The 22206-nt window shown below is 39.6% G+C and overlaps 1 protein-coding gene across 2 annotated transcripts in view; it reads right to left on the bottom strand.

Moving 5' to 3' along the window:
• TRPC4 (transient receptor potential cation channel subfamily C member 4) overlaps window positions 1-11278 on the bottom strand; it is a 206991-nt gene extending 195713 nt beyond the window's left edge. Inside the window, exon 1 of one of the 2 annotated variants that reach the window (XM_038573176.1) lies at window positions 11062-11278. The gene's annotated coding sequence lies outside the window, so the exon portion shown is untranslated. The remainder of the gene's footprint in view (window positions 1-11061) is intronic. The other variant, XM_038573177.1, reaches the window with a different exon arrangement.
• Window positions 11279-22206: the final 10928 nt, after the last annotated feature.

Below are 22206 nucleotides of genomic sequence, written 5' to 3'. Positions count from 1 at the left end.
AAGATCAGGCCCTGGGCTGAAGGCAGCGCTAAACCGCTGAGCAACCCAGGCTGCCCTCTATAATTTTTGATATACATTATTTTTTTTAAGATTCTATTTATATTCATGAGAGATACAGAGAAAGAGGAAGAGACATAGGGCAGATTTTTAAGATTCTATTTATTTATTCATGAGAGATAGAGAGGCAGAGACATAGGGCAGAGGGAGGAACCTGATGCAGGACTCGATTCCAGGACCCCAGGATCACAACCTGAGCCAAAGGCAGACACTCAACTGCTGAGCCACCAAGCGGCCCCCATTTTCCACCTTTAAATAAAAAACTGTGAGGCATTCTAATAAAAAGTTAAGAGAAACATATCAACACATGGCCTTTGTTATTGTAGTTATTAGCCTCAGACTTTAAACTGAATGTGTTGTTCAAAAATACTCAGAAATAAGATGGCAAAATTGAAAATTTTATGAGGGATCTAAAATCTATTTTAAAAGAATCAAATTAAAATACTGAGAGTGAAAAATGTAATAATTGAAATTAATAACATTAAATTAGTTTAACAACAGATAGGACATAGTAAAAAAAAAAAAAAAGAAGATTCATGAAAGGAAAATAAGACTACAAAAATTAACCAGATTATAGCAGAGAGAGCAAAAATGGATGGAAAATGCATTATAAGAAGAATGAAAAGACCACTAGATATATGACAGAGTAAAAAGGCAAAAATGTATAATTGGAGTTCTTAAGGGAAAAGAAAGGAAAGTGCCCAACTATATCTGAAGAGGTGACCAAGAATTTTTCAAAACTGGTGAAATTTATGAATCCATTATAAAGAACCATTCCAAATGTCAAGCAGTAGAAATTCAAAGAGATCATGTAAGCACATTATTGGAAGACTACAGAGACAGAAGACTAAGAAAAAAACTTATAAAACCAATAAAAAATTAAGAACACACCTTTCTCAGAGGAACAACAGTCAGACCAATGGCTGACTTCTCAACAGAAATGATGGAAGTCGAAAGTCAATTGGGTGGTGTCTGTAAAGTATTGAAAGAAAATAATTCCCAATATAGAATACTCGAACAAATGAAAATAGCTTTAAAAGCAAGGTGAAAACCAAAACATTTTCAATCAAAGACCGAAAAAATTCATTGCTACCATACTGACACAAAACACGCTAGTAAGTCCTAGTGGTTCCCCACGGAGACATGGCGTCACGAAAAGGAAGCGAAGGCATCTGAAAGTAGCAGATGTTACATATGCAATTATAAAAATACACAAGAAAACTAAAAGAGAAAATAAAACATATTTATGATTGTTCTTGAAAAGAATAGAAAATTAAATTTATCCAGCTTATCCTGCCTAGCCCCCAAAAGCACATGCACATTTTATCTTTATTAAAGATAAATACGCTATCCCTCATATTTATTTCAACATACTCGTAAAGAAATAAAGACAACAACAGTTCATCAAAAGTCATAAATATTTTGTAGTGTTTGGTCTTACATTTATATTTCAAATAACTGGCAAACACTTTCAAAAGTACTGCTAAAAATTTTAAGTAAGTAAACTAAAAGTACTTGTTACCTGAATTAAAACTAAAATGTTAAATTCTTTTTAAAATAAATGACTATGATTTATAAATCAGCAACATATGTTAAGTATTTTGATGTTTCACATAAGACATTTGAAAATATTCATATAGTAACTACTGTTAGTATTTATCCTCATGATTATAGTGAGCATTCATTTTAGTGTAAATCAAAAAAAAAAAAAAAAAAAAGGGCTAAAAAACTCCCAGGACCAACTTTGTAACGATTTCATCCTCGTAACAGAGAATGCAATTACTCATTTTCCTTAAACACAATAGATTAAATTAATCTTGCCTTTCCCCAAATATCAAGGGAGGATGTGGCAATATGAAATCTCCTTCCTTAAAAGTTTTTGCTTAAATCCTTCCTGATATCAAATTTTCTTAAATACATTAGGAAGAAACTTCTATCTCTAACCTAAAGAAAAAGAAAAAAGAAACTATTAATGATATTTTATCATAAGTCATAATTCAACCTTGAGTAAGGATCTTACAACTTTGTAAATGTTCAGAAAAATAAATGTTCATCATCGTCACCATCTACATATGGAAGCACCCTGGTCCATTTGAGGCAGCAGGGAATGTGAATTTATATATGGCAACTCCTCTGTCATAAGCCTCCTCTCTATGAGGATGCAGCCTCAAACAAGAAGCCCATCTGTGGGGAGAGGACTGATGAAGTGCAAACAGTAAGTATGACTGAATGTTGCACTGGAAATGAACCAAAGGGTATATGAAACCCTCTGAGCAGTCACTGTCTTTGCTGTACTTGTACATCCATTTCGTTTTGATTAAAAACTCAAAATAAATCCTGGAAGGCTCTAAAACACTTCTAAAAGCTACTGAATGCCAATGCATTTTAGAAGTAGTTAGAGACTCTCTATAATTACATTAAATATTTGATACATAATCCTGGTATATTTTTATAGATGAGATTTTATTTTGAATCTTAAGACCAGGAGCCATTGTAAGAATGCCCAGCTTTCAAAGAACTTTCTTTAAATAAACTAAAATGAATCAAGATTATGTTTTTCAAATACACCTAGATTATTCAACAATGGATTATTTCAAATACTCCATTTTTTTACCTCTCAGATTAATCTCTGCTTCTATTTTTACTTCATAAATATCTGTCACAAAAAAATCAGAGGCTAAAATATTATAATATACAACAGATCTGCATTTTGTTGCCAAAAATGATTACAATGAACTATTAATCAAAATGAGGCAATTACTAATATTTAATTGTACTCAATATTTCAATTATAGCAGTGTAATAACTAGTAAGAAAGTGTTTAAGTATATTAGAAAGTTTGCTTTAAATTCTTTTAGTGGTTCACTGCTAAGTACAATAGAATAGAAACAAGCTTTTATTCTTCAAGTTAAAGTTGTTGATATTTTATATGTTGGAAAAATTTCTTTACTACAAGTACTATTATGATGAAATGTTTTTCATTATACCTTCTTTTATTCATGAAAGGGCAAAATCATTTGCTGGTTCACTTTGTTTCAAGAACGTGCTGGAATACTAAATGAAAAAAGTATGCCGTTCAGCTCTCTAAGTAGCTTGTACTTTACAAATCAAAATGTTAAGCTGTGAGGTTAAAATGAACTAGACAAGCAAATGAGTCTTTTCCCTTTGCCAAGATTTTCTTTTTATTCAACCAATACATAGGGATATGTCTTATTTTTTTTTAAGATGCAAAGCTATTTAATACCCTACAGAGCAATAATAATCCCAAAATTTGACTGTTCTTTAAAAATACTCTTTCTCTTAACTATAGAGGTTCTCAGAAGCTTAGATGTAGGAACTCTGATTATTTCACAAGCTGACTCTCAGAAAGCAAAATTTCGGCACAAAGTGGGTAGTCCTAGGAATGTAGGTCGCAAAAAAAGTTTTTTTTATAAAGGTTAATGTAGCTGTCCAGTCCCTTTCTTTGTTCCAAACATTTAAGACCATGAGAAAGATGGTCTGCTTCTAAGTCTTCAATACATTCTCATCTATAGACAGAGCAGCTGGCTAGGAAACACTAGCACTGGATACGAGAACTTCTAGATGATTCTAGAATGGAACCACCCTATATTTGTGTATATATATAATATATATGCATATAGGGGATCCCTGGGTGGCTCAGCGGTTTAGCGCCTGCCTTTGGCCCAGGGCGCGATCCTGGAGTCCCGGGATCGAGTCCCACGTCAGGCTCCCAGCATGGAGCCTGCTTCTCCCTCCTCCTGTGTCTCTGCCTCTCTCTCTTTGATAAATAAATAAGTAAATCTTTAAAATATATATATATATATATGCATATAGTATATTAGCGAAAAATCATTTAGTAAGATTTGAAAGTTTTGCTTAGAAAAAGACTTTTGAATTAGATGACCTTCCAAGTCATTCATTACATATCTAACCATTCCATAGGGACACTGACATTGGCAAATAACTTCTCTTGTCTTTTATGGGCTACTCTACATTCTGCTAACTATTTGTATCTCACTATCTCTGATAATTACTCTGTGGTCATTATTTTAAGAGCTTACTACCCAGGGGCAGTCCCTCATTCTTTTTGTTACTTATATAATATGCACACACATGTGCACACACTCTCTCTCTATATATATATATATAAAAATATAAAATATAATATTATGTATGATACATGTTTATAAAGTATTTGTATTAATTTATTATACATAATATATTAATATTCTATCTAATCAAATTTATATTTTATAAGTTATATTTAATTAATTTAAATATAGGTTTTTAATGCTAGTATATGTTTAAGTGCAGCATTATGTATAACTCTAGATGAAATTAAACAAGACCCAATACCTGCACTTGTCACATTACAACTATCACTGAAGAGAATTCATTTAAATGTGATCTTCAGGATATGCAGCTTTATCTCACCTAGCATGAAGGGGATCTTTACATAAAATGATACCTGTGTTGTCACAAATAGCAGGGATGGCTATCTATAAACACAATGGATTCTCCATTCTTCACTAGTGTACACTATGCAACACGCCTGTCCTCTCATCCTTCCATTGTGGTTTTGGGAATTCATACTGCTGTGTGACCAGTTACTAGAAAGCACAGCAAGAGTTGAACATAGCAGCTGACAAATAGACCAATCATCTATTCATTCATTTCATTTACTCCATTCATCTATTCAAAAAGCACACATTGAACCCTAATTGTACTAATACAGTGAAAATGAAAATTACAGTGCAATGTGCTATGAACTATATAATCCTGGTATGCACAGGATCTAGCTTCCACAGTTGTGTAGTTTCCCCACTATTATTTAGAGGTAAGACATAGGAAAGATGTAGCAGAGTATCTGAACACTTTTCATAAACCTTGGTTCTCAATGAAATAGAATGAAAAGACAAAAAAAAAAAAAAAGCTCATGCCATGCACAGTTGGACATCATGTACTTGTCAAGTCTTTGACATGAATTCTCAACTTAATTTGTCAAATATAATCACTCCCAAGAAGTCTCTGGCTTTCTTTAATTCAGTAGATATTCCTAAGAAATATTGCTGTCTTCTTTCAACTTTGACCACACTTCCAGTGTCATGGGACACTCTCCCATAAGAACTGCGTCACAGCACCATGTAAACTAAAACACATTGATAATTAGCTATATATAAATCCAATGAGCATGATGGGAGTAACTAGTTGACTGCAAGCTATAGCCACTGAATAACTATGGGTTCATTACTTCTGCAACATAAGAAATAATATGGTATGCAATATATCACGCAAGTGCAATGTCATTATTATAACTGACTTCAGTCTATAAATAAATATGCTCAAAATTCAGCCAACTATGGTATTACAAAACTGAAATCAATTAGTTAGGGTCAATTACAAAAGCATAACACTTATTACAATCTAATTCAGTTAAAAACTCATAGATTTTTTTGAGCATCTTCCGGGTTTCTTAAAGGAGTTTACTGTCTAGCTCAGGAGACAGACCTGTACCCACCTGCAAATCAGAATATAACAAAGTTTTGCTGGTATTTATACTTGCAACACCTGGAGACAGGAAGGAAACTTTCAAAGGAGACAGTACTGGTGAACTAGACTTTAGTGCATGAAGAACATTTTGACAGGAGGAAATAAGGGGAAATTTATTATATACAGAGGGAACTTTGCCAGAAAATACAAAGATGAAGACCTTATTCTTCTGCCATTCATCTAATTATTCAATTATTCACTTACTAATATTCAATAAATATCTACTGAATGGGTAGCATTTCAGTGTTAATTTTTGCAATGGTATTACACATATTCAAGAAAACTATTCCTTTAACTTCAATGTCAATAAGCCTTTGGACATAATCACATCATTTTAACTGCAGATATACCTTTGAAAAAAAAAAGTGGCAAATTTCTTAAAATATGTTACCAGCTGACAGATGCCTTCTGGGATATATGAATGAGAGCTCCCCTGGTTAAATACCAAGGGACATTAAAAATAATTAGGCGATTAAATTTTTCAGATAAAATTAAGATAAAAACACTTGTCTAAAAGTTTTATATAGCATCAACAAGATGCGATAATATAAACCTAACATGCTTATTTAGCACGATTACATTTTCTATAAACAAACATATTTTATTAACAGCCTAGGGATGTTTTAAAGTTTTGAATGAGAATTTTTTATTTATAAATTGTAATTTAATGACTCAAAAAAAATTATAACCTCCAATTTTATCCATAAAAAGCTTTTTTTTTCTTTCCATACACATTACATTTATATTCAAGAAGAAGAAAAATAATTTTGAGAACAACCTGCTTGAGGTGAGTGGCTTAGCTCTTGCTCTGCTTCGAAACTTTTAGAACTTTAGTTAACAGAGTATTGTTTGATGATAACTCATAATGAGATTATACCCCAATGTTAAAATATCCGAAAAATTAAAGACATAAAAGTGGTAGGAATACCGTGAACTTATGAACCTTGTTAAGAGACACTAATTTTAGTTCAGAAGCCATAAAAATTAAGTAAAAAAAAAAAAAAAAAGTCAGTTTTAGAATCAAATAGACAAGGGCTCAAATCCAGACTTGCCACAAAGCAACTTTGTGGTATTTTAGAACTTTGGTCTTTTCAAAGTCTTCAAAGGGTGTTAATGATACTAGTTTTATGGTAGATGTGAAAATAAACATGAGAAAAAGTTGTCTTGTTTTTTTTTTAAGTTCTAGCATAGTATCTGGTACATACTAAGCACTCATAAGCTTTGGCTCCCATCTCTTTTTCCTCCTTTCATGAACATGAAATAGTTCATGTGTTCTGTCTTAAACAAGTTTTAACTTTAATGAAATTTGTTCAAGAAAATTACTTACGTTGACTTTTTCAATGTATTTTAAAAATATAATAGCAAACTATAAGCAGAATATAATGAATACATGTCTGATTGATTTCATTGCACTTGCTATTCCTCAAAAAGAAGGCAGTGTGCTAGATAAAGTGATTAAGGCATGTTTTTAAATTAATGTTTTAATTAACATTTTTAATTTTATGTATAAAACTGTGCCTATGTGTCATCTTTTGCTCCACGAGAAGCCATTACTCTGTAACACTGCTATATTTCAAAGGAAACATTTTTTAAAAGGAGACAAAACATACAATAATATTAATGGCATGTTATTTACTGATGAGTTACAGAAGCAGATCCAGTACTGAAACCTTTATCTCTTTTTTGCATACTATTTAAGCAAGACTGAACTTTCCAAAGGATCACTAAGACTTGTAAAAAATTTAAGTAGATCACTTCATTCACCGGATGCCTCAGAGAGAACAGCATAGTTTTAAATTGGTATATTTTCAAGGCATGTGTCTTTCATTTTCATTTTAGCGAATGAATGGCTACTTTTTCTAAATGTATTTTTTCATCATAGAGTGTTTCTGGCAGTACTTCTGTTTTCAGAGATCAGGTCTGTATTTGTACTGATTAAAAGATATAGCCATGATATTCTATCCTTGATCAAAATAGTCTCCCATCTCTTAAAATATTGAGATCTCATTGCATCTGGGAGGGTTAAAAGTAGAAAACATAAGGACAGGGATCCCTGGGTGGCACAGCAGTTTAGCGCCTGCCTTTGGCCCAGGGCGCGATCCTGGAGACCCGGGATCGAATCCCACGTCGGGCTCCCGGTGCATGGAGCCTGCTTCTCCCTCTGCCTGTGTCTCTGCCTCTCTTTCTCTCTCTCTCTCTCTCTCTGTGTGACTATCATAAATTTAAAAAAAAAAAAAGAAAAAAGAAAACATAAGGACAGAAAAGAGTTCTGAAGCAACTGTCCAAGGAAGTGGGGTTGAATTAATCGGTTTTAATATGTATTTGGGGTAGGGAGGTGATGGGCATAAATTTGGTGAAAAAAGACAAGATTTTTATTTTGAGCTGTCTCTTCAATCTCCTTTTCAATGACAACCAAAATGCTTATGGGAGGTTTTCCATAGATATTAAGAGGCTGAATAGTATATTTACCTGGCTTCAAGTTAGCCCAGACAAAACAACGTAGAAAGTAAAGACACACACTAGAATCTGATCTCATAAAGTGTTTGGCAATAATGATTTTGAAAAAGAAAGATTTAATCATTTATTATATTTCCTGCCACCTAGCTTGTTTTAAAAAAATAAAACAGGGCAGCCCCGGTGGCTCAGTGGCTTAGCGCCGCCTTCAGCCCAAGGCATGATCCTGGAGACCTGGGATTGAGTCCCACATCGGGCTCCCTGCATGGCCTGCTTCTCCCTCTGCCTGTGTCTCTGCCTCTCTCTCTCTCTCTCTCTCTCTGTCTCTAATAAACAAAAAATAAAATCTTAAAAAATAAAACAATCATCTTTTCATAAGAAAGGTCCACAGTTTTACTATACTAGCTATACTGTTGAGCAATTTTTGTATATCTGTATTTAAAAAATCTTTCATGCCTTTGAGCACTGATATTCACAATTTTAAGTATTGAACAAATATGTGTATATCTTTATGTTACAATATATGAAGTAATTAGAAAAGATAATTTCAGTTTTTAGTTGTTAAAGGTAATGTTGATAATCTTAATTGCCAGAAATTACCCTGGCAATCAAATGCACAATTTTAAAAGCATGCCAACATTCTCAACAATATATTTATAAAAATATTGTTTAATTCAGTGGGGTTAATCAGCACATCCTAAAGGCTATTATTATACTTCAATAGAAATTTATCATGCTCTAATAGGTTTAAGCTTAAAAGTTTAAAATGGGTTTGCTGAAGAAGATATATAAGATATTTGAGTTTCTCCTAAACAGAAAGAATAATAACAATGTTTTAGATATTTTACTTATGTAAAGTATGAGTTAATTAAGGTTATCTTATATGGAAAGTTATTTGGTCTATTTTAATTGTCAAAGTGGCCATAAAATTCATAGAGAACTTTAATTTTCTCATAGTTTTTAATGTGCATTTTAATCTTGACCTTCTGGGAATAAATGCAGCAGAAAAATAAAGAACACAAAAACGACAAAATTTTACAGCTTATAAATAATGGAAATCTATTTTACCTTTTATAAATCTTTGAGAACCATTAAACAAGTAAATGGAAACTTATTTTCCAAAGTCAGAGATTTTTAGAAATGTTGGCAATGTTTGAAAGATTTTTCTAAAGAGACATTTCTTCTATGTGTTGAGCTTAGATACTTTCTGCTTTGATGAATGCTCGTTTCTTTAAGTTAACAGGATGAAGAACTTTTCTAAATTTGCAATGACACATCTCACTATGCCTTATCTGAACTATTGATCTAACAATATATTCATTATATTTATTCACTGGAATATTACGCACCTCTTGTATCAGTCTCATTAACCAGTTAGCATCTCTCCTTGAGGGCAACTTTCTTAGCGTAAATCTTTCAGCTCTTCACTCCATAACAGCAAGTTTGCAGAATAGCTGAGCTCTAATCGGAGCTCTATTGAAAGGCTCTCCAGCTCCCTGGTTTCTTATTCATAAGCAACGTAAGTGCTTGCTTGCTTGCTTGCTTGCTTTCTACCTGCGCTAACCTTTATTAATACAAGACATCTGCATAAAATACTTTGATAAGGCCCATTTGACTTCTGATGTGATTTGCCTTAACTGCATTAATTCATAAATACAATTTTTAAAGTGCTTCTTTACAACGTCTTACTTAAATTTTGATTCTAATATCTAAAGTACTAGTTATCCCTGTACCTTGATTCTTTGCCATAAATACTTAAGGAGAAATGTTTCCTCGTATGCCGTCCAGAATAAGAAGTATGTATTACAAATGTCAGTTTAAATAGCAAACCATAACATGGAAATGATGATTTCAATGTTTTAACATATCCACCCACTCTTTCTTACTCTTATTGTCTAATCCAGATTAAAAAAAAAAAAAAAAAACCTCTAGTTAACCATTTTTCTTAAAGCATTTGTGGTATGTCATTTTGTGATTACTACGATCGAAAAGCATGAAATTACATGAAACCTGAAAGATTTTTTTTGTTTGTTTTACAAGTCTGTTGTAAATTTATTTTTAATAAAAGAAGTAAGCCTTGCTTCTGCCTCCTCCCACTCCTTTGGCTTGGTGCTTACTCAGTAGGCAGTGAGAAACCCGCTGCATTTTATAGCTGTGTAATTTAACTGGGAAGGGTCTCCCTAAGAAACCATGTGAACAGGGATGCATCATAGTGGATGCAACACGGTGAATACAGACAAGATACCACCTCCCTTTTTTTCAGTCTCTCCCAAATCCTCCAACCCTTGCCAGGATTCGCTAGCTCTAGTCACAAAAGGCAGCTGAGTTCACAGCTGGAACAACAAGTTGTGCTGTGAATCTCCGTGATTTACCCAAGTAGCAAACAGGGTCATCGGCTTAGTTGGAATTTCAGTTGCCAAGCGAACTAGGAATCGCTTCGCGTTGGTCCAGCAACACCGATAAAAGTGTTTGTTTCTTGGTAGAGAATGAAAATGACGCAGAGCGTAACTGATCGACAGAGCATCGATCACTTTCCTCTCCCTTTCCCCCGGGTCGGTGCCAGAGAGTCTAGGGCTCACTTCTAGACGCCCAGGGGCCACCAGGATCTCCATTTTCCCCAAACGCACGAAAGGCTAAAAACAGCCTTCCTCCCCGGCACCGCGGCGTGGCCGCAGCCGCTTTGTTTACCATATAAGTCACCTCGGGGGTTCACTGCTCGCCTTCTCCCCCGTTTTCAAGCTGGGTGCCGCGAGAGGCTGAGGAGCATCCCCAAACTCCCGCGCGGCCCGGCTCAGCCGCAGGAAGCCGCACAACCGCGGTCTGGAGCCCTCAGGAGAAACCCTGCGGCCGGAGCCTTTGAACTCCTGACCCCCGGGGATGCCCGCCTCCGGGAGGGAGCCGGCTTCCCGGGCACTGGAGAAACTTCACCGGGATCCCAGAGAGAAGCGACGTGCAGCCGCGGTCAAACGGGGCTCTGAGGCGGCGCGACACCCCCTTTACCTGCAAAGTTGGCAGGCTCCGGGCCGAGGCGAGGCCGGTCCCAGGACGCGTGGCGCGGGTGCTCCGCCGGGGACAGCACGCCCGGCCGATTGCAGCGGGGTTTCCTCCGTCGCCGCCGAGTTGTGGAGCATTCCAAGGAAAACGCCAGAGCTGGAGCCCACGCAGCTGGCACCGAACTGGGCGGAGGGAGGATGCTCCGAGCCGCGCCGGGGGCGGCGGGGGAGGGGCGGCGCGGGCGGGGGCGGCGAGCTCCGGCCCCCTCCGCGATCCCTCGGGGTAAAGTCGGCGTTCCCACGGCTGCCGGCGGGAGCCCAGAGGAAGCCACCCCGCCCTTCGTCCCGGCCGGCCGCCTGCCTCCGGGTCCGCACGGACCCCGCTCGGGAGCGCCGGCCCGGGGGATGCGCGGCCCACGCACCGCTCTGCGCGCCCGGGGGGGCGGGGGGGGAGGGGAGGGGAGGGACCCGCGCGGGCGGGCGCTGCCGTGGACCCCGCGCCGCCGCCGCCGCCGCCGCCGCCCTGGGCCAACTCCGTGGGGGCAGCCGGCGGGCTTACCGCGAGCCAGCCGTGGTCCGGCCGAGTCGGTGGCGGAGCCCACCGCGGGGTCCCGGGGGGTCCTGGGTGCGGCCGGACGCCCCTCCAGGCTCCGGGCTGCTGTGCGCAGACGCCCGACCCGGTGGGCGCGGGCGCGGGCGCGGGGACCGGCCTCTGGACGTTCTGCTCCCGAACCTGGAAGCAAGCAGCGGAGGCGGCGGGTCGCCCGACGTGACAGAAGTGCCCGCCCGCCGCCGCCGCCGCCGCCGCCGCCGGGGGTCTCGGAGCCCCCGCAGCCCGGCTCGGCCGGCCCGGCACCCCCTCTCCCGTCCTCAAGGGGTCAGGCTTCCCCGCCAGCGCCCGAGCGTGCGGCCCGCCTCTAGGCTCTAGGGCCGCCCCGGGACCGTCGCAGCGAGTCCCCGAGGCTCAGGTCCGGCCGCCCCGCCCGCTCGCTCTTTCCGACGAGCGGGGGACTCAGAAAGTCTCCAAGTACCAAGTAAAACCCGAGCACGCACCGGCCTAGGGGCGCGAGGCTCCGTGGCTTCGGGTGGGGAGTGCGAGTGCGAGTGCGTGTGAGTGTGCGAGTGCGAGTGCGAGTGCGTGCGCGACGGGGATGCCCGCCGCAGCCCACCGAGACCTCAGGGCAGGAGCTGGCGCCTGGCCAGCCCCTCCGCGGTCCACACAGCGACAGGACGGAAGCGCCCGCGGGAAACGCCGCACCTCGGCCCAGCGGGCAGCTAACCCACTCGCTGCGAAGGCGGCCCGGGGGTTCCCAGCCGTGACCCGCGTGGCCGCGTGGCCGCGGCCCCAGGACGGCAGGGTCGGTCCGTGGAACACGAGGCGTCCGGGCGGAATCGTCGCTACGGAGCATCCGCTCGAGACCCTCGGGGCTCCCCGACCCCTTTATTTTCCGAAAGCCCTGGGGCGAGCGCGGGCCGCCGACCGCGCCTCGGCCGCTGCCGCTGCCTGCTCCAGCCCGGGCCGCGCAACGCAGAAGCGGCGGCCGCGTCCCGTCCCAGCCGCGCGGGGCCCGAGCCGAGCTGCGGCCGGACCGCAGCGCCCACCCCGGGAGGAGCCCCCGCGGGACACCGGCACCGAGCGGCGGGCCCGCGCCCACGCGCAGACGCCGGAGCGCGAAACTAAATCTCCTTCCTGGTTACCTTTTTTTTTTTTTTTTTTCTTTTCCCCCTCTCCTCTTCAGTTCACAGGAGTTGGGGCTTTCTGGAATATTTACGTGAGCAAAGAGGATATCGCTAGAGATCACCCACTGGCTGATGTGCGCGCTCTTTCCTTTTAGATCACTTTTCTTACTTCTAAATGTCTCCTTCTCTCTAGCTTACTACTCATCTCCTGTGTTTATCGCAAGCTCAGCCTTGACATCGGTCCTAAATTTTTAGGATCATCCCCTCCAAAATACTGAAGTCCACTGAGGAAAACCTGGTTTCTACAACATCTCTCCAGAAAACAAAGGCAAGAACAACATCCGAAGGATTCCCTTCTTTCCCGTATCCCTTTTTTACTCTTGTCCACAAGAAAACATTAACATCTTTAAATGTTTTGTTTAGTTTTCTTAATATCAAGTAATGGCTTTTATGAAATATGCAAGAACACATCTATCTGTACACATGGTAATGAACTTTATAATAAACACAAGTCTGCTTTCTATTTAACAAGGGGTGGCACTATATATGAAAATCTGTTTTATGCAATGCAACGGTAAATATTTTTGTATTTTTTCAGGAAATAACTCCTCTTCCTATTCATCGTCAGTAACTGAAACGTTTTAGTGCCTAAGAAAATAAAAACGAAGCTAACAATTATTGATGTGTAATGTTCTGTCTCAGCCAAATAAACAAAATTCTGCATATTCAGTTTCAGTGTGTCTTTAAAAATAAACCCCTGGTAGAATTACACATACTCAGGTAAGTATATGTCTTTATAATATATTTCAAAATGCATTTAAAAGAAAGCGGACCAGTGGCCATGCATAGTGATTAGAAATTAAGAACTTCACTTTACAATCTTAGCACCTGTACCAAATTGTACACTTCCTCCTGCCTTTCTTAGGGTATGTTTTCCGTGACAAATGCCATCTCTGTCATGAAGTTGGTGAGAGACATTTTGTCTGTTTCCATAATTTGTTGTTTTTCCCTAAGAAGTACGCTGTGAATCTACAATAAATACAAAACAGAAAGAGACCGGTGAAGACAGCCACCTGAGTGGGCTGTGTTTCCATGGGAAGAAGAATGTTCTATTGATCCCAGGGCTTCATTTTCAACAGTTTCAGGTGATTACCGATTGCTGACCTTAGGCCACCTACTAAAATGATTAGCAATTACAGGAAAATTATTTGAAATCTATTTAAATGACACCGTGAACTATGTATACTATAGTCATCAGCAATAGGAAGAAGGTTTGTTTGTGGCTTTTGTTTACATTTTTCAAATACAAATTTGGCGTTCTTCCACAAACCTGCAATGTACTTGTTCAAAATGCAATGCGCTGAGGCCAAAGAAATTTACAAGAAAATGTTACAAACTTACTGGAGATTTCTTTTTAGTACCTTAGTTAGAAAAACAAGAAAGTACTCTTGTTTTGAAATTAGCAGAAGACAAGTGACCCAAGAAATGATAGCCCTAAAACAATTCTCCGCAATGCCAATTCATAGCTTAAATATATCATGCAACTGGAATTTCCATTGCATTAGGAACTCAACTTTCAACTTAATTTCGGAAATGATACTTCCACTTAGGAGCTGGTATGTAGCATGTGAAGCACTTTTCCAAAGCAGCTATGTCTCAGACTAAGAGGCAATCACTGGGACAGGTATTTGGAAAATGTAGTTCTTCTGCACATTTATCACAGTCATTTTATGTGGTGGTAATACTCTGTGTACCTGTATATAGTGTATGCCGTCATCAGATACAAGATAATGGCTTTTTCTTATCTCAGGCAAATTTGGGAAATAGGTGAGCATTGTCTTTGAAGCCCATGTGATCTGTCTCCTTCTACCTGTATGACTGGGACTTCCCCTTACTCTGCAGGAGGGGTTACCCACAGCCCCGCACTAAAGCGCTTGACATCTATCTCTCAGCTTGCCTTCTAGATAAGTGGCTCTTGCTTTAAGTTTTTGCGTCCCTTCTTTTGCCATCAGTTGTAACTAGGCTTTGATCTAATACAGGTGGATCGTGCTATCAACACAGCTTTTTACCTACCTTTTATTTTTTTTAATATTTATTTATTCACTTATGATAGACATAGAGAGAGAGAGGCAGAGACACAGGCAGAGGGAGAAGCAGGCTCCATGCACTGGGAGCCCGACGTGGGATTTGATCCCGGGTCTCCAGGATCGCGCCCTGGGCCAAAGGCAGGCGCCAAACCGCTGCGCCACCCAGGGATCCCGTTGTTTTTTTTTTTAATGGTTTAATTCTTACATGCTTTAAACTATCACATTTTCCCTGAATAGTTTATTTTAGTACTCTAATATTACTAAAGCCTTTTACTCTAGTATGTTCACCAATTTTTGAGCATTTGTTTTAATAATTTCATTTATTATAGAACTGCTGGGCAACCCCGGTGGCTCAGCGGTTTAGCACCGCCTTCAGCTTGAGGTGTGATCCTGGAGACCAGGGATCGAGTCCCACGTGGGACTCCCTGCATGCATGGAGCCTGCTTCTTCCTCTGCCTGTGTCTTGTGGGACCCAGGAAATTTAACAAAATCCCCTACCCCTGGACAAGCAGAGCAGGACTGACTCTTTTGTGCTCCACCCGCCTTGTGCTGACCTGCTTATTGTTTAGGGTACTGCCCCGCCCTAGTCAAAGACCAGGGCACACCCTAATCAGAAATCGGCTCATAACAATGTAACTCAATCGGCCACCTGCGAGTATCAGGACCAGCATGACTGTGCAACTTTCTGCGTATCCCATTGGCCAGTGGGCCCCTATAAAGTTGCTAAGACTCCTAGTCTTGGGGTCCAAGTCCCTGCTCCGCTGTGTGGGGTATACTTGGACCCAGGCTCGAGCTTGTAAATAAACCCTCCTGTGTTTGCATCGGTGTCGGCCTCCTTGGTGGTTTCTCGGATTCGTGATCTTGGGCACAACATGTCTCTGCCTCTCTCTCTCTCTCTCTGTCATGAATAAATAAATAAAATATTTTTGAAAAAAAAGCGTTTTATTATAGAACCACTCAGTTATTAATTTTATGAACTCTATAGAGTCAGGCTGCCTATGTTTGAAATCCCAGTCTAAACATTAGTTCAACAAATATTAATGGAGTCTATATTAAGTGTGAAGCACTGTGCTAGGTACTTAGTATACATATGTGAACAAAACAGATGAGATGCTGTCCTTGCATAACTTACACTTTAGAGAAGACAAAAAATAGTATGTTAAGTAGATTATATGCAATATTCAACAATGATTCAAAGGACAGGGTATGGAGATTAGAAGTGCTAGTGGAAGCAGATGGTGAGGTGATGGTGGGTTGCAATTTTAGACAAGCTGTCAGGATACTTTTCAGTAATATGGACCTGAAGGTTAGGGACCCGGCTATTAGGGTTAATTGGAGGAGCAGTTCCAGGTAAAGGAATAGTCTGATCTAGTTTATATTTTAAGTGATTATTCTTGTATCTTATGCTTCACTGAGAATAGATTGTGGAAAAGCAAAGGTGAAAGCAGGAAGACCACTTAGGAGCCTCTTGAAACAAACCAGGAAATTAGGTGTGGACCAACCTAGCCAACCTAGATCCAGCAGAATTTTCCAAAATGTTTGTATGCAGGCTATAAGAAGAGTTAAAGATGGCCATGAGATTTTTGGCTGAGAAACTAAATGACTGAGTAAGTAATGTTCTGAGAAGGGGATGATAGCGGAAGGGGTATGTTTTTAAGGGGAAGATTAGGAATTTGCTTGTGCACATGTTGAGTCTGAGATGGCTGTTGGAACACTTGTAAGCTGTGTGACCTTGCACAATGTTACTTAGCCTCTATCCTTTCTCATTGGTGGGAGTGAAATAATCATTCCTACCTCATAGGCTTGTTTGAGGACCAAAGCTCTTTTTAATGTAAAGGACTTACAGCAATGGTCAACACTGGGTATACAATATGTAGGTTTTGTCTATCAATATTGTCATATTTAATTCTAACATACCTGGGTATTGTTTTTGTATGTTATTTAGTAAGATCTGTTTCTCTTTTACAAAATAGAGAACCAGACTATGTATTAGAGCCGGCAAATCATGAACTAGTGCCTTTTTTCTACACTGACTAATAATGTCACTTTTATTATAAACCAAATTCTTATGCCAATGCCTCTTTCTGAGCTATCTATTGTGTTCTTTTTTTAAAATTTTTTTTCAGATTATTTATTTATTCATGAGAAACACAGAGAGAGAGAGGCAGAGACACAGGCAGAGGGACTTGATCCCGGGTCTCTAGGATCAGGCCCTGGGCTGAAGGCGGCACTAAACCACTGAGCAACCTGGGCTGCCCCTTTTTTTGATTTTTAATTAATTTATTTACTTTTAAAGATTTTATTTATTTATTTGAGAAAGAGAGCATGAGGTAGGGCAGAGAGATAAGCAGACTCCCCACTGAGCAGGGAACCTGATGCAGGGCTTGATCCCAGGACCCGGGATGATGAACTGAGCTGAAGGCAGACGCTTAATCGACTGAGAAACTGAGGCACCCCTGTCTATTTTATTCTAGTCACACCTCCATTTTTATGAATTAGCTCCAAACTGCCATTTGCCTCATTCCCTATCTTTTTGGAAGTTGGTGAATTGCTGAGTCCCACAGCAGGCTGGCTGGTATTGGGCAGCACCTCCATCTGTTCCTAATGTCTAGCTGAGTAGAACTAATGAGACCCATTATGGTGAAACTGACAGAAACTAGTATTGTGAAATGCTTGTGATAGGGATAAGCACATACACATGCCCAAAAAATGTTAACTGCACACCAGTATTATCAGTACCCATCACTGAATGAGGCTCTAGGGTAATCATTTACCCTCCTACCATCAGCCTGATGCCCCATCACATGTGGTACATGGTGGACTCCCAGCCCAGGTACACACTGCTTGTCCCAGCGCTTCTGTTCTGCACTCAGACCTGGAAGCATTTCGTGGCATACAGTTCACATCTAGTAACTACTCTTCCACAAATGCCTTCTTCCTTTTTTTTCTTTTTTTTTAAGATTTTTTATTTATCGGAGAGAGAGCGAGAGAGCACAAACATGGGAAAGGGGCAAAGAGAGAGGGAGAAGCAGACTCCCCCGAGGAGTAGAAAGCCAATGTATGGCTCAATCCCAGGACCCTGAGATCATGACCTGAGCTGAAGGCAGACACTTAACCAACTGAGCCACCCAGGCACCCCTCCCAATGCCTTCTTAATTATGTTCTGAATGTTGCAGTCTTCCTAGATCTAGAATGGAAGTTAAGTACCACAGAGGAAAACAAAAGAGACATTTTGGCTGCCTCTGAAAACAAGTAGTAGAATAGTAGAAGACCACTTCCCTAATGGATACTAAATGTACACTAATGTATAAATGTGTACTAATTTTGAAAAAGGAAGTAGATAATGTCCTTTAGTCACCACCTCCAGGAGGACAGGTTCGCACAATTCCTTAAGCAGAACACTAGTGGAATATAAATCTTGTTGCATCATCCATGTGCTATTATTTTTTTTAAGATTTGTTTATTTTTGAGAGAGAGAGTATGTACCCACAAGAATGGGGAAGGGGCAAAGGGAGAGGATGAGGCAGAGAGAGAAACTCAAGCAGACTCCCCACTAAGCATGGAGCCCAACACAGGGGTTCAGTTTCACAACCCTGAGATCATGACCTGAGCCAAAATTAAGAGTCAGAGTTTTAACTGACTGAGGCACCCCAGAGCCCCCCATTTTTTTTAATTTAGTAGAAACTCCTCCACATTCTGGTGATAGAGCAATAGTTAGTCCTACATAATATCAACATTGTTATGAAATCTCTGTTCTAAAACATGAATTTGCAGAATATCAAGAGAAATTGTAAAAGGGCTGCTAGCCAGATGCCATTTCAAGCTGGAACACTTTACCTAATTTTTAATATCAGACTATATTTGAAAAAGGAGGGAAAGGGGCATAAAGTTATTAGGTAGAGATAGTTTTCCTTAACAACTGTATGTCTCGATATATCTGGGTTTTCACTGTTTTTAGGGAGGATTATAAGTTTCTGAGAAAATATTGATATTAAATGAATATTAAAGTAAGTGGCTTTTATCTACCTTACAGTCTGTATCCAAGAAAATAATATGTCAGGAAATAATATTTAGACTGGTTTATGCCTAACCTGTCACAGGAAGAGCTAAATTACTGCTGAATGATCAGCCTTTACTTTCTAGTCAGTCATTAAGAATCCATCAACAGGGGTACCTGGGTGGCTCAGTCAGTTAAATGTCTGACTTCAGCTCAGGTCTTCATGATCTCAGGGTCTTAGGATGTGGAGCCCCCATCCCCACCCCCAAGAGCCACACTTGGGGCTCCCAGCTCAGTGAGGAGTCTTATTCTTCTTCTTCTCCCTTTGCCACTCATGCTCCCTCTTTCTATACCAAATAAATAAATAAAATCTTTTTTTTTTTTAAAGAATACATCAACAGATCAAAAGACTTTTAGATGTAGATGAAATGGACAATACAGTACAGAGGGCAAGGACATATATCCTACAGCCCAACTGCCAAGGTTGGAAGTCAAACTCTGCCATTTACTGGTTGTATGGCTTTGGGCATACCACCTAACTTCTCTACCTCAGTTTATTTATTTCTAAAATGGGAGGAGTACCTTCTCCATCTCTGTAAATAAATGTAAATTAATAAATATAAATTGCTTATACTACAATCATTATAAGGGTCACATGTTTATTTTTTTACTCTACGTAGAAATATGTTCAATATTCTGATTTTTAGAGCATGAAGCTGTTTCCTGAAGTGTTAATAAAAATGTGGCCTATTCAAGAAAGTTAAGGCTGATTTTGATGAAAATTCACAATGTATCAGGGCAGAACAAAGTAGGTTTGCAATTTATCAGTGAATTTAAGGAGAGAAAAGAGCAAGTTCAAGGAAATCAGAGCTGCAAGAACAATTCAATCCTGGATTGCCCTGATTGTCCTTCCAAATATGCTGGAAAAGCTGGCTCCCATTGTGAGGGAAACAGTACCAGGGAAATTATGTCAGAATGATCATAGAGTTCTGAACTTTAAAAAATAATAATAATAACTTTGAGGTTTCAACACACAGATATACACCTGTCCTTAGAAGTAAGAAATAATTTGGGTGTCTTACCTTTTATGAGTTCAATAAATGTACTAAAAATTTATTCCTTCTTTTCAATGCAGGAAACATACTTTAAGAGCTTCTGACAAGAACAGTGAACAGGATAATATGTAATTCCTAAAACTATAGTTTTCACATGAGTGCAAATTATCTTTAAGGAAAGAAAACCAATAAAAGCATAATCAACTTAACTTATGAAAGGACACAAATATTTGTCTGTAATATATGATAAATATATGGAGTTTAATCATTCACAGTGCTCAAAATCAGTTGCCAAAGATTTGTTATTGAAGCCAGCCCTGACATCTGGCCTGGTAATATATTTCTTTATCAAACTTGCTTCCCTGGGATCCCTGGGTGGCGCAGCGGTTTGGCGCCTGCCTTTGGCCCAGGGCGCGATCCTGGAGACCCGGGATCGAATCCCACATCAGGCTCCCGGTGCATGGAGCCTGTTTCTCCCTCTGCCTGTGTCTCTGCCTCTCTCTCTCTCTCTCTCTGTGACTATCATAAATAAATAAAAATTTAAAAAAATATATATTAAAAAAAAAAACAAACAAACAAACTTGGTTCCCATAATGGAATTCGGGTCACTCTATTTATTTAGTTCTATCAGATCCAAAAGCAATGGAATTCCTCTTTGACAAGTATATATCCCATCAAAGAAGTACATCCTTTTCTTAATTGTCCCATCATGGCACAGACTTCTCTATTCTTTCATCTTGAAGAAGCACACATGTTTTTATTGTTGTTGAGTTACTCATACCCCTATGATTCCACCTCATTGTAGGGTAATCAGCTCATTCTGATTTCCCATAGACATTCTTGGTTTTAGCCTGAAAGTCCTGCATTCTTGAATACTCCTCAGTCCTAGGCAAATCAGGACAGTTGGCACCTGACTTCTTTGTTGACAACTCCAATCTAAAACAATTTCTTTTACTTCTGAATGTGCATGCAATATGCTTAGCATGTTCCATTCATTCAACGTGTAACAGAGTTCATACATTGTCACATATAAAAGGTATTATCACCTCAGTAGATTTAAATTTTTCAGCGGCCACATGACGTACATAAATTTTACATGTGCATTGCCAGTAGATGTGAATTCAAATATCACAAATTCTATCAGCTTGAGAATTTTAACCAATTGTTTTTAAATATGAATTATTTATGAAGAATAATAATGTTGACTGTAACAAGTATGATTCTCAGTCCACAAACTTGATTGAGAAAAAAACATTTAAAATATATAATATATATATACAGTTCCAAATATATGGCAATCCTAAATACAAGGTAAAACCCTATTTTTCTTCCTTAATAAATATGAAAAACTTGCTTTCGTCAATTAGAATATAAAACACATAGATAAAATTGAAAATATCTACTTATATTTAACATACGAATCTATATGTCAACACATTATTTTTAAAAGACTTTATTTATTTATTCATGAGAGACACACAGAGATAAGCAGAGCCATAGGTAGAGGGAGAAGCAGGGTCCCCTGCGGGGACCTTGATCCCAGAACTCCAGGATCACGCCCTGAGCCAAAGGCAGATGCTCAACCCCTGAGCCACCTAGGCATTCCTATCTGTCAATCATTTAAAATCATATTATGAAATAAAAATGTTTAGAAATAGTGCTTATTTCTGCTCTCATATTTTATGAAACAATTAAATCCTTCATCTGTAATTTCAAAAGAAACTCCTGGTCATCATTAGAGCACATTATTGAAAAATCTAACAGTTTTATAAACAACCTTATTTTCATTTCAATTTATTTTTTTTATTTTTAATCTTTTACATTTGTTTTTATTTAAGTTTGATTTGCCAACATATACTATAACACCCAGTGCTAATCCCATCAAGTGCCCTCCTCAGTGCCCATCACCCAGTTACCCCATCCCCCTGCCCACCTGCACTTCTGCAACCCTTGTTTGTTTCCCAGAGTTAAGAGGCTCTCATGGCTTATCTCCCTCTCTAATTTTTCCCACTTTTCCTTCCTTTCCCTTAGTGAAGGGATCCTTTCACTATCTCCACTATTTCTTATATTCCCCGTATGAGTGAAACCATATGATGATTACCCTTTTCTGACTGACTTATTTCACTCAGCATAATACCCTCCAGTTCCATCCGTGTGGAAGCACATGGTGAATATTTGTCCTTTCTGATGGCTTAGTACTATCCCATTGTATATATAGACCACATCTTCTTTATCCATTCAGCTGTGGAAGGACATCGTGGCTCCTTCCACATTTTGGCTATTGTGGACACTGCTGCTATAAACATTAGGGTGCAGGTGTCCCAGTGTCTCAC

This window comes from Canis lupus, chromosome 25 (assembly GCF_011100685.1).
Source record: "Canis lupus familiaris isolate Mischka breed German Shepherd chromosome 25, alternate assembly UU_Cfam_GSD_1.0, whole genome shotgun sequence".
Taxonomy (NCBI): domain Eukaryota; kingdom Metazoa; phylum Chordata; class Mammalia; order Carnivora; family Canidae; genus Canis; species Canis lupus.
The sequence above is the reverse complement of the archived record's forward strand: the minus strand, read 5'-3'. Positions and strand labels throughout refer to the sequence as shown.